The following is a 10719-nucleotide window of genomic DNA, read 5'->3' on the forward strand; positions in this document are numbered from 1 at the left end:
ACGTCAGGTGTCCCTCGGCGTTAGGTAATCACAACAAAAATGTGAGGTCAGCGGACCGCTGATCTCATCGTTGACGAATGGAACGCCGTGTGGCAGAACCCATGAACCTTGTACACAGGTTAGTCCCGTTCCTCATCAAGTGAGAACGGCATACTGCTTATAACCTTATGCGCACTCTTGCAGTAACTTGTAAGTAACTTTGCTACGCGCAATTTTCCTTTTAGATCCATGCTACCGCTATCCCAGAACACACGTAAGACGTTTTCTTTGTCACACTTCACAGGTACTTTTGGCTTTATTAAGGGTGACCCCATAACCGGACACTATGACGTTTGTCCCATGCCCCCCACACACAATTGACACCCACCATACTTACACGGTATCTTTCCTTTTTTATCGCAGTATCCCTGATGAAGGGGCACCAACTGGCCCCGAAATGCATTGGATGTGTTTGATAAATGGAATATTATAATGCTCTGAAAATAAGAGCGAAAACTTCCAAAAAACAGTAGTAAATGATTACTGACCAATGAAATAAAAAAGTGAATAAAATACTATGAACTTATGATGAAATAGTTTGGAACTCCTAATTGTTTGGGAAAAGACTTTTGTGTGCACATAAGGATGAGATCAGCGATATTTCTAAAAGTGCCATTTTTAAAAGGGTAGTGATAAATTAATCTTGACCAGTAAAGAGGATCTATCATTACCATTCCAATGACATGAAACATGACAGAGCTACTCCTTCTCATTCAGGAAGTACAGCTATTAAGTGTAATAAGGAAATCCCAATGTTAACCTAAGAGATGGGTGGGCCTCACAGTAGTGAAAATTGAATAATTTGGGAGTTTTTCACTACCTGGGTATGCAAAATTTAAAAGTAAATGTCCTACATTTTTATCACATAGCCTCTTCCCTGTGTACTAGCTAGGTCTTACCTTAGGGTTGATTTATATGTAATAAAAGGGGGTGTTTAGGACTTGACAATTGGTTTTAAATGCCAAGTCGACATGGCAGTAAAAATGCACACACAGGGTCTGTAGTAGCAGGCCTACGACATGTTTTAAAGGGCTACTTAAGTGGGTGGCACAATCAGTGCTGCAGGCCCACTGTGGAGTGGTGTGGCTCACTGGTTAGAGGCGGCAGACCCGTAAGCAGAGAACGGCCCGGTACCAGGGTTCAATTCCCGACGCGTCAGGGTCATGGACCAGGGTAAAAAACGGACTCGATAATTCTCGCCTTGGTGCCTACTCTAACCAGGGAACACACTCGGCAACTCTGGGCATTAAGCTTGCCTCATCTCTAAAACGGCCCCCCACAGACGCCGGGAAAGCCTGGTTTCACCTTGGAGATACCCAGAAAGGGACCATCTCACAGGGAAAACCAGGACGGGTTCCCCAGCGGTCTTCAGCGCCAGGATACTCCTTGGAGTCGCAATGCGCTTTACAAGTACACCCACATTTACATTTACTAGTAGCATTTCATTTACAGGGCCTGGGCACCGGTAGCACACTTTACTAGGGACTTATAAGTAAATTAAATATGCCAATTGGGTATTTAGAGGAGAGAGTACATGCATTTTAGCATTGGTTAGCAGTGGTAAAGTGCTCAGACTCCTAAAGCCAACAGAAAAGGTGGTCAGAAAAAGAGGAGCAGGCAGTAAAATAAGGTTGGGGTGACACTCAGAGAGGAACATTTTCCAACAGTAATACTGGCTCTTTTCTTTCAGTGGTTCATAGCAAACAAGCACATCTATCAAAATTGCAATCAGGTACATTCAGATGCAAAAAAAGAAAGAAACTCCCTGCACAATTCTACCTATAAGCTAACCACCATCAGCTTATATGAACATGGATCTCATTTGCATGTACCGCACTTGTTACCTGCCTTATAGTTATTTGGGGGGGGGGACATGAACTGAATAAACATTCCTGCCCAGAAATGTAAATGTGCATCTAGATGTACACAATCCATGGCCAAAACCTGCTGCTGGGATGGGCCAAATAACAAAGCCGACCACCAGCAGCAAGACTCGGTCCAGATTTCAAAAATTTTCACATAACCGAGTGCAGCAACCAAAGTTGCTACGCTGCATTACACGAAGAGGGAAACACAGAACAGAACAATGGACACCAAGATGGCTTGCTCCAGCTACCATCACCTGCTCTGGCACTCTAGCAAAGCTGCCTTGTGCAACATGCAGCCTTGTACCATGGTGCAGTGGTGAGGGTGCGCTATCTAGTATCGGATTTAAACAGGAAGTGTACTCTTCCAGCACAAATTTCTATAACAGATAAACTGAGTAGAATTCCACACAATTGCCGTGTGCTTTGCACTGCTGCACACATTAATTATTTCCTTTTTTGGATACATTAGCACATTTCCCCCCTTGTTAACACCTCCTTCAAATAAGCATTCAAGTTGATGCAAATCCCGCTCTGGCTCCCTCAATAGATTGGCCATTGGGACGAAATCAATAGGCATTTGCGCTGATCTGCCATAGTAACGTATAGTGGAAGCAAAACGGTGCTAAGCAGGGCAAGATTTTTGCTCTGAGAAAAGTGCAGGTCCTTGCCAATACAGGCAACTGTTGTCGCACGATGGGCTTGCTGACGAAAGCGCTTCTCTTTTTTCTGATCTCAGCAATTAAGGCGTTGGTACAAGCACTTATAATGAGCAGACTGGATTACGGCAATTCATTACTTGCCTCGGCCAATGTGATGTTATTAGCAAAACTACACGTTGTCCAGAATACTGCTTCCCGTCTCATTCACAACCTTCCACCTCGCCTTGTCCATAACTTTACTCAGATCTTTACACTTGCTCTGCATCAAGAAAAGAACCATTTTTAGGTCTCGCCTTTACCATTCCGAAGGAATGGGAAATGGCGAGAATTCAAGTGCTCGAACTGATTGTGAAACCACCGCTTTTTTTCGTGGCGTTTTCTTCGAGTGCACGTGGCCACAGGCACGCGCTTTTGGCCTATACACTTTCATGGCCATCTGTTCCTCAATGTCCCTCCCACCCTTCGTTTGATCTTGCCGCGAGTTCAGGCTAATGGCCCTCCCCCAGCACAGAGCGCGCATCCCGGCCGCACAGCACATCAAAGGGCTTCTCCCAGCGTGTGCTGTGCGGCTTCTCCTCCCCTAATTATGTGGCCGGCCGTACTTGTGTTTCCCGGCCGCTTCCCGGCCACTCTTGTATTTAATTAGCAGCAGCAGCATTTTTCCTGCGCCAGGCCACATCAAAGGCTCTGTGCCACTTTCACCCACACAGCAACACTTACAGACACGCAACGCCACTCACACCCACGCAAGCCCACTATCATCCATGCAACACCACACTCACCCACGCAACGCCACTCACCCAAGCAACACCACTCACACACGCAACGCAACTCATCCACGCAACCCCACTCATCCACGCAACGCCACTCATCCACGCAACGCCACTCATCCACGCAACGCCACTCACCCAAGCAACACCACTCACACACGCAACACAACTCACCCACGCAACGCCACTCATCCACGCAACGCCACTCACACACCTAACGCCACTCACACACGCAACGCCACTCACACACGCAACACAACTCACCCACGCAACGCCACTCACACACGCAACGCCACTCACACATGCAACGCCACTCACACACGCAATGCCACTCACACACGCAACGCCACTCACACACGCAATGCCACTCACACACGCAAAGCCACTCACACACGCAACCCCACTCACACACGCAACGCCACTCACACACACAACGCCACTCACACATGCAACGCCACTCACACATGCAACGCCACTCACACACGCAACGCCACTCACACACGCAACGCCACTCACACACCCAACGCCACTCACACATGCAACGCCACTCACACAAGCAACGCCACTCACACACACAACACCACTCACACACGCAACGCCACTCACACACGCAACGCCACTCACACACGCAACGCCACTCACACACGCAACGCCACTCACACACGCAACGCCACTCACACACGCAATGCCACTCACACACGCAACGCCACTCACACATGCAACGCCACTCACACATGCAACGCCACTCACACAAGCAACGCCACTCACACATGCAACGCCACTCACACATGCAACGCCACTCACACACGCAACGCCACTCACACACGCAACCCCACTCATCCACGCAACGCCACTCACACACGCAACGCCACTCACACATTGTGGGTGCAGATTGTGGGTGCAGATTGTGGGTGCAGATTCAGAGTGCAGATTGTGGGTGCAGATTGTAGGTGCAGATTGTGGGTGCAGATTGTGGGTGCAGATTGTGGGTGCAGATTGTGGGTGCAGATTGTGGGTGCAGATTCAGAGTGCAGATTCAGAGTGCAGATTCAGAGTGCAGATTCAGAGGGCAGATTCAGGGTGCAGATTCAGGGTGCAGATTCAGGGTGCAGATTCAGGGTGCAGATTCAGGGTGCAGATTCAGGGTGCAGATTCAGGGTGCAGATTGTGGGTGCAGATTGTGGGTGCAGATTCAGAGTGCAGATTCAGAGTGCAGATTCAGAGTGCAGATTCAGGGTGCATATTGTGGGTGCAGATTGTGGGTGCAGATTGTGGGTGCAGATTGTGGGTGCAGATTCAGAGTGCAGATTGTGGGTGCAGATTGTGGGTGCAGATTGTGGGTGCAGCTTGTGGGTGCAGATTGTGGGTGCAGATTCAGAGTGCAGATTCAGAGTGCAGATTCAGGGTGCAGATTGTGGGTGCAGATTGTGGGTGCAGATTGTGGGTGCAGATTCAGAGTGCAGATTCAGAGTGCAGATTCAGGGTGCAGATTCAGGGTGCAGATTGTGGGTGCAGAGTTTGGGTGCAGATTGTGGGTGCAGATTCAGAGTGCAGATTGTGGGTGCAGATTGTGGGTGCAGATTCAGAGTGCAGATTCAGAGTGCAGATTGTGGGTGCAGATTGTGGGTGCAGATTCAGAGTGCAGATTCAGAGTGCAGATTGTGGGTGCAGATTGTGGGTGCAGATTGTGAGTGCAGATTCAGAGTGCAGATTCAGAGTGCAGATTCAGAGAAAACTCAGCAGCACCACCACCATTGCAATGCAATAGGTCTCGTTTTAACGCAAATTTAAGCTATAGGCCTTGTAAATGACAAAGCCTTTTATTTATGTTCCAAAAACCGGAACGCAAAAATAAAGGGCATTATCATTTACAATGCTAATAGTTCAGACTCGCGTTATTGCGAGACCTATTGCATTTCCAATGCTTGTTAAAATATGTTGTTTTACCCAGAAGACATTGTTGGGCAAATGCCCCAGCTACCTAATTTCAAAGATAAAACTTTACTGCTCCTCAAGGCGCCTCAGATCCAGTGACAAAGCTTTGCTCGCTGTCCCGTGTATCAGAAAAGCCAGAATAGGAGGTTGGTCTTTTTCCTACTGGGCCCCGCTGTATTGGAACACATTACCCTATCACATATGCACATGCTGTGATCACCTAAATTCAGGAAACTGCTTCAAACAGAATTGATTTGAAATGGTTGTCTCCTTTGCCTTCAATCTTCCTGTGCACTAAGATACCCCTCCCGGGGTGATTTGTGCGCTATATAAGCTAAATTAACTTAACATTTTTAGTGCAAAACAATCACCTGCTCCAGGGCACAAGTCCTGAAAAAAGAAGCGGGGGGGACACTGACGTCACGACAGGAAGTCACGTCACGAACGGTGGCTTGCACCATCAGACTCATTGCCTCCCCTTGCTCACCCCTTTGATGGGATTGCATCAGAAAAGCCAGCGTGTGAGCAGCGTTTTGAATGGGTTCCGATCTCGCCCCAGAGAGGCCAAAGAGTGAATGTGTGGCTCCATTTGCTCCAGTTATCAAGCTCCCGGTAAAAGAAGTGGGGGGGACGCCGTCCACGCGCGTGGTACCCCGACTCGAGCCCTGATCTGCTCTAGAATGAAAATATCATGCATCATTTTCCAAAGCTTGGGGGTGGAAGGCCACAGGGGCGGGCTTTGGCTGTTGAAAGGGTTGCTTTATTACAGAGGGAGGGTAAAGCTCATATACTGCATCTTTGGTCTTTCCTCCACACACACTCAAAGGTTCCTTTGGTCAATGTCGGCCCCTATTCCTCTTTTTGCTCCGCCATTCGATCCTGAATAGAAACCCACTGATCCCACTCTGGGCTTACCGGCAACCAGCTGCATTAGACTCAACCACTACTTCATGCATTGAGACTACCTACCCCATTCTGGTAATGCCTGCACCCACTCGCCATAAGATCAACCATTCATTCATAAAATGAGACACACCAGTCTCTAGGCCTATTGACCCCTATAATCCTTCAGCACCTCCATTCCAAACAAATTTCGGACCTAACGTCTCCAAGCCATCCTTCCTACCCGTAGACGAGGGCTGCCAATCTTCCCCTTCACCTCACGTGTTTACTCCCATTTCCCAAATTAACCTATATCGCGTCCCCGTTTTATTTTTAGCCTGAGTCTTTTTTCTGCTCTGCCCCCAGCGACAATAGAAGAGGTGTATCATGTATCATCGCTCGATCCTGCCTCCACAAACAGCTCCCTCCGAAGCCACACAACGGCATGGGTGGTGAGCCTTCTGCCGTGCTTGTGACTGGGCAGTCTCGCGACTCACTGTGCAGCGTCTTTACGCCGCTACGTCATAGGCTGCTCACTCCTTCCACCTGCCCTATTCCACCACCCCAGTTCACACACACTTTTGCGGCGGGACCAAACCTTAGTACATACGGGCTGTCCTTGCTATAATGCTGGAGAAATGCAGCCTCCTCTGGCTCACCCCTTCATATATCCCAGCCTAGGTCGGTCTCGGACAGAAAATAGGTCCGGGTACCAAAATGTCCCGGTGTTTGGTTCTCAAGGTGGGGTCACCCTACCAATTAGTGAATTAGGTAGCTAAAACGTGCCCATTGCTTGCAAATCAGGGCAGCTTGGAACTTGTATAGACACGCTGTGTAAGTGTTTTGCAAATTATGGACCAATGCATGGATGTGAGTTTGGCTGCATGCAAGGTTTGTTTTAATACAAGGGAAATCAACATTAAAAAATACCGGACCGTAAAAAAGGCCCACACACTGACCCGTCAGCCCAGACCTCCGGGGCACTGCCTGACGTGCCTGTAGGCCTGCCCGACCCTGGATTCCCAGCTGCCAGTCAGGATGTGGGTGAAAAGTAAGATTACACATTAATATTCCAGTCATCCCCCCTTCCTTTCCCCCCTACCCCGCCACCTTAGGGCGGCCATCATCTCTAAGCCATGCCCTTCTTCTAGACCCGGGCATTGTTGGTGTGGTAGGGTTCAAAGTGAAGCTGAAATCGACACAGATTACAAATAGTAATCAGAGTTTAGCATCGATCTGTTTATTAATCAATACTTCTTTTTCAGGTCAGTTTTGAACCGATAAGTTATGGATTGTGGTACACTTAGCATCGGTTGATGTTGGCTTCCAATTACCCTTGGATTTAAACCTCAGGCAGGGAGGGGTTGCCAGTGACCCTGTCCGTGGTGAATGCATGAAGCATTCGCTGCCTATTGGTCTGTTTTTATCTCGATTGCTCGGTCCGGCTCAGCGTTACCCATTCCAGTTTGGACCCGAGAAAACTGGAAAATGCAGACTAACTGGTTTGTCAGATTACTTCTTTACGGATCAGGGCTACAAGGCATCGCCATAGAAACCGATCTTTGAGTGTTCCGAAGGGCGTGCCCACAGCCCCTTTGAGTAAACAATGGCTAGTAATTGTATACAGGTATTTTAATTCTTGAAAATCGAGCAGCACCGATGTGCCTGCCTAAATCTACACAATAGTATAACACGCACCTTTTTGTTTTGTCCCCTTTTTGCTTTAATGTGCAACTCTGCCTCCCTGTGCCTTCTTCGCCCCCGCTCAGACTACAGACTACTTGGGTGTTTGTGTATTTTTCGGTGTGTCTCAGTGTATCAGTTGGTGTGCCTGCGGCCCTGCGTGTGTGTGTATGTGCACAGCACACACAAGGCGTAGACTAGACTAGTATGACCCAACCACTCACAATTAATGCTCAGACTTTCGAGGAGCCACATTTCCTCTATTGATATGTCAGTCCAATTCCACGAGGATGTGGCGTAACGGTCAGAACTGCCGACTTGCAGCTGGGGAACTAGGTTCTAGGCGTCGGCTCAACATCCTGTGATTCTGGGCAAATCACTTAATGTCCCCGTGCCTACCAAAAATGAATGTGCCCTTGTGGAATGTAACTGGTGCTAACATAAAGCGCTCCAATACCTTCGGGTCGAGTTCGCGCTATATAAAAACTACAAAAAATGCAATGATACTCTAGCAGAGCTGCTGGGGTCCCTCAACGTTTTTCCTTCCCTTGTAGAAATGGAACAGTGCCACCCTCTCTCCCCCCCCCCCTCCCCGACTGCCATACTTTTCAGCCACAAATCGCCCAGAAATTGCAGTTTGTGGGGGTGCACTATACATGACTTTTCACTCTATTGCTGCGGAGGCTCCTATTTGCCTGGCGTGCTTCCACGGGCGCAGCTATCAACAGAGCAGCAGGTGCAGTGGCACCGGAGCTCAATGTTGTGAGGGACCCGCTTGACACCAGGCAGGGGCTGTTTTTACTGCCAAACCAAGGAGCTATAATCCCAATTCCATTGCTCGCATTAGAGCCCACGGCGCATTTACTACGTCTCCGCGGGTTGTGAATACTTGAGAAAGCGCCTGAGTCATTTAAACGCTATCTAGGGCAGAGTTAGAAGTCGGATCGGCGCACCCGCAAAGAAAACTAATTGTAGAGTCCAGTCAAGCAAAACGGCCCATGCGTAACACAATCACCGAAATATCAACGATATATAGCTATTTACTAACAGTTTAAAAGTTGCTTTCCCGATATTCTGAGATTCACCGTACCTTGTAAGCGCCAAGAGGTAGATCGCGGAGTAGTTTGTGCTACAGGAAGGATCGCTGTGACGCACTCTCTCGTGGGAGCTGCTTGTAGAGAGGGGGTGATGCCGCCAGTGTGAGCACGCATGCCCTCAGCTGCCTGGGATTATATCCGGGTGTGTAGTCAGCTGTCACCTCATACATTCACGGGACGGACCGCAGGCTGTTACCTCAGTGCTGCTCAACCTGATTGTGACAGATATGCCCTCTTGTAGTCACGCCAGCCCGACGTGTTCCTCAAATGTCGGAGGGGGAACAGCGAAACCATATTCAATTCTCGAATAACAGCGACAGCTCTCCTTTTAACTGATGTGTCCCCTCAAAGATCGGAATCACTGCTGCCTAAACATAAGGTGGCATCCATGGCATAACATAGCATGGCATAACGTAAAATAACGTAACATGGCGTTGCATAACATAACACAAGAAAATACAAGATAACCTGCATAACTTCACAAATCATGTAAGGCACAATTTCAAGAAAGAATGGAGGCAGCACCAAGTTCAAATCAGTCAACGTAACCAGAAGTTTGTTCAAAAAAGTATAGACATCCTAGGTACAGTTCGAGTGAATCCGCCGTGGGCCGTCCGTGCCGAATATTCTTTCTTAGCACGTGTATTGGCAGCTTATCAAGGACTGCACAAACGTTACTGCACGTCTACTGTACCTAGGATGTCTATATATGTCTTTGGGACAATCCGTTAATGAAATTTGTGTTTATTACCTGACGGTCCTCTACACTTTGCGATATTTCTATTCCTGGCTTGGAACACTTTTACTAGTATTTGTTCCTATCATATTGGCCTGAGCTTCTCCATTCAATTTGACTGCACTGTTGTAAGACTATTCGTCCATCACTATTGCCCTGACGAAGCTCCCGTGGTTGGGGAGCGAAACGCGTTGGCTGTCTTGTGCACTTTGAGAAATAAGAAAATAAAAAGGAAAAATACTTTTTTGAACAAACTTCTGGTTTCGTTGACTGATTTGAACTTGGTGCTGCCTCCATTCTTTCTTGAAATTTTCTGTCTGGGATTCCAGTGGGACCGAACCACAGCAGGTCCTGGAGGTTTTCAGCACAACTATATGTAATACTTTATGGGACTTTGGAAACTAGAGGTGCTTGTCAGTTGATCCGCTGTGGGACATTTTTCTAAGGCACAATTTCACCCTTTGGGGCATCTTGGCTCTAAAAAGCAGTTTATTGTTAACCAACTTAATGGTACTCATCTAATCAACTTTGTAAGGATGAAAGGCTGAGTGGAGTCATCAGCGGTTGCACCTGTGACCAGAATGTGAAACACATATCCTTGTAGAAGATGCATTTACATTAGTCCACTGAGCCACCAAATATAACATACATACATGTTTATGGTTATGTTTAGTTTATTTTTCTTATATTTAGCTCACAGCGGAGCTTAACTGCTATTAGAAAATTGGAATGTTAGCGCTCACTTGAAGACAATGGCATTCTAATGGCCGGTAGAAGCCCAGAGCATCAACATTCCAATGTTTGTTCACAGCTGTTGCTGTGAATAAAGGCGCCATGGACCCTGAGGGGATTTCACCCGCCTCAGGCTCTGTGAAGCGTTTGTTTTACAAACTAGAACATTCTGCCCTATAGTGGCAGGGCTCAAGTCGGGGTACCACACGGGTGGACGGCATCCCCCCACTTATTGTACCGGGGGGACGCCATCCCCCCTGCCAAACAGCTGGACTTCACTCTTTGGCCTCTCTGGGACGAGGAGCTCGGCACCTTTCG

The 10719-nt window shown here is 48.1% G+C and overlaps 1 protein-coding gene across 1 annotated transcript in view; it reads right to left on the bottom strand.

Moving 5' to 3' along the window:
• The window catches only part of LOC144773424 (N-acetylated-alpha-linked acidic dipeptidase 2-like), a 776499-nt gene extending 767459 nt beyond the window's left edge, over positions 1–9040 (bottom strand). The window contains exon 1 of the mRNA XM_078658418.1: positions 8927–9040. The gene's annotated coding sequence lies outside the window, so the exon portion shown is untranslated. The remainder of the gene's footprint in view (positions 1–8926) is intronic.
• Between the last annotated feature and the right edge of the window lie 1679 nt (positions 9041–10719).

Source organism: Lissotriton helveticus, chromosome 8, assembly GCF_964261635.1.
Source record: "Lissotriton helveticus chromosome 8, aLisHel1.1, whole genome shotgun sequence".
NCBI classification, from domain to species: Eukaryota; Metazoa; Chordata; class Amphibia; order Caudata; family Salamandridae; genus Lissotriton; species Lissotriton helveticus.